Genomic DNA, 2,758 nt, shown 5'->3' with positions numbered 1-2,758 from the left:
TTGACTTTAACTTTGACTTTAACTTTGACTTTAACCTTGACTTTAACCTTGACTTTAACTTTAAATTGACAACCTTAAATTGAATAGCTTCAAATATGATTTATGCTCTTTTTTTGTTTTACTTTATTTAAATTATGGTTAATTTAACCTGATTATTGAGATGTTTGATCATGTCAAATTATTAGGAATCTATTCATAAGCCAATGCCTGAATTTAATTATTTCATTTGTATGTTTGTACATGATTGTTTTTGATAAAATGCTTAATGGGTTCTTCTGACCTTTTAGGTCAGGTTTTTTTTCCCCCCCCTCTTGTTGGATCAGATCCTCATCCGGATCTGAAGATGGCGAGCTAGGAAAAAGGACAATGGACTTTATGATTTTGGAATTAATTTATTCTGAGTCGATGATCTTGTCTCATCATACTGTTGTTATTGTTTGTTTTTATTCAAATCACTCAATATATATACACCAAAACTAAGAACACTGCCTCCTGTTTTCATTCACACCTCAGGCTCCTTAAAAGGACAATCTTCTGATGCTGCTTTTGTCGCCACAGTTAGCTGCCTAGCCCATAACTGTTACATATGTATGTATGAATGTATGGAGGTATGGATGGATGGATGGATGGATGGATGGATGGATGGATGGAGATATTTTATCAATTCCAGAGGGGAAATTTGATGCATCCAGTAGCATTTCCTAATTATACAAAAAATAATAATAATAATCAACTAACAAAAAGAAACGGAATAAACAAATTTGAAAAAAGACAAATATGCACATGCACAAGGTGGGAGGGACTATACTACATTGTATTGAGAGTACTGTGGCAAAACAGGTTGGTTTCTAATAGAAACAAAGAACTCTGCTTGGTAAAGAAAAAGGTCAAGCACTTTAATTATAAAAGATCAAACTCAAGATATCTTTGGTGCGACTGTGGCTGAGTGCTTAGAGCAGTCGTCCTCAAATTGGAGAGTTGGGGGATCAATTCCACCAGCAGTCACATGCTGAAGTGTCCCTGGGCAAGACACTGAACTAGAGCTGTCATTTCTAACCCGAACCCGGAGCCCGGCCCCGCCCAACCCAAATTAGGGCCAGGCCATAATAATGTGCTTAATGTGCAGGCCGGGTTGGTGTCAGGCTTTTGATTGCGTCAGTGAACGCGTGCTGCTGATGATCCAGTTATATGGCACAATGGCTTGCCATACATTCACCAGCTGCATGCGGCCATTTGACCGTGTGCTGACCGGCCTTGAAAGAGGTAAAAAGTTCAGTTAAGCTTCAGACGGACTACTGCCAGAGATCCATCAGCCCAAATGGACTTTAATTCAGCCGCTGCACTCAGCGGACATGAGCGGCCAATGACCCAAATAGGTGAGATCACAAAATATCTGACATGTCAGAGCAGGGTCCGTGTCTGGATAATGCAGAATGCAGGCAGAAGCAGGGATTTAATATGCTATGACGGCCATGAAAGGACAAATACCCCCTCGGTTTTGATCTTCTGCCCCCTCAGCCGCGCACGTCCGCTGGCTATTAATAACTGTATAAGCAGACAAAGCTTAATTAAAAATGTCAAGGGGTGGGAGGGTGTTCAGGTTCGGACCTGTAATTACTGTTAATTCGTCAGGTTAGGTGGGGTTCAGAAATGATGGCTATGGGCTGGGGCCAGGTCAGGTCAGAATTTTTGGACCCGAATGCAACTCTACACTGAACCCCTCATTGCCTCTGATGTGTGTCCCATCCTGAGCCGGATTTTAGCAGGGGCTTACCGGGGCTGCAGCCCGGGGCCCCGGCATTTCAGGGGCCCCGAAGGATGTTTTATGTTTTTGTGAATGGATAGTGTCAGAATTTAATCAATGACTATGATGATTTTGACAGCACCGATGAAAAATGTTCCAATTTGTTCTGGCAAACGTCCATCTTGAATGCTTGCTTGTTATTGGTCCACTTTTGACGCATCTTACGCATTGGGGAGGAGCGTCAGGGAATATTATTTTACAATGGCGGACAACAGAAAATATGACAGCGGAGCGCAGAAAAGAAGGAAGAGAAAAGAAAAAGAGCATCGCGACAAAGAGGCGACAAACAAATTGCCTAAACTGACAGGCTTTTTTAAACCTGTTAGTGGAGATGGAGCAGAAACATCATTATCCCCCGCTCCTCAAACCCTTAGCTTTGCTAACACCGGCACTACGATCCCGCCAGAACCTTTAACTGTGACTGAGTCGGTGGCTGGACTGGCGTCTGTGGAGTCAGAGTCGGTGGAAGCGGGATCTTCTTCGGCAGATAGAAAGACGACTGTGGATCCGTACAGTACCGATCCTGCGCATTGGGGGGAAATTGACGAGTCCATGCGGTCTTACTGGGCTGAGCGAGGACCGGAGAGTTGTCAAAATATGAATGTTAGCTTTCAAGCATCGGAACAGGTGTACAAGCATCAAAAGTGTCACTTCTCCAAATCTCACTTTAAACGCAAGATGTTAAATGGTGAGTACATCGAAAGACCGTGGCTCTTTGTGGTTCTAGTTCTTCCAAATAAGATGAATGCAGAAGTGTCATTAATAAATGGAAATCTGTATTTTGTTCTTCATATTTTTCAAGATGTTCTCTGTAAAAACCTTGGTCTAGAAGATGAAAATTGTTCATTTGCACCCACCTCTGCTTTTATTGAGAACAGGGGGCTGTAAAAAAAATCATAGAATATGAAAAAAAAACTAGAATATGATGCAAGCATCATATTCTAGTTTTTTTTT

At 42.0% G+C, this 2,758-nt stretch overlaps 1 protein-coding gene across 1 annotated transcript in view; it reads right to left on the bottom strand.

Moving 5' to 3' along the window:
* The window catches only part of pitx3 (paired-like homeodomain 3), a 23,127-nt gene that overhangs the window by 2,140 nt on the left and 18,229 nt on the right, over window positions 1-2,758 (bottom strand). The gene's annotated exons all lie outside the window — the stretch shown is intronic.

This window comes from Nematolebias whitei, chromosome 1 (assembly GCF_014905685.2).
Source record: "Nematolebias whitei isolate Nwh7 chromosome 1, NemWhi1, whole genome shotgun sequence".
Classification (NCBI taxonomy): domain Eukaryota; kingdom Metazoa; phylum Chordata; class Actinopteri; order Cyprinodontiformes; family Rivulidae; genus Nematolebias; species Nematolebias whitei.
The sequence above is the reverse complement of the archived record's forward strand: the minus strand, read 5'-3'. Positions and strand labels throughout refer to the sequence as shown.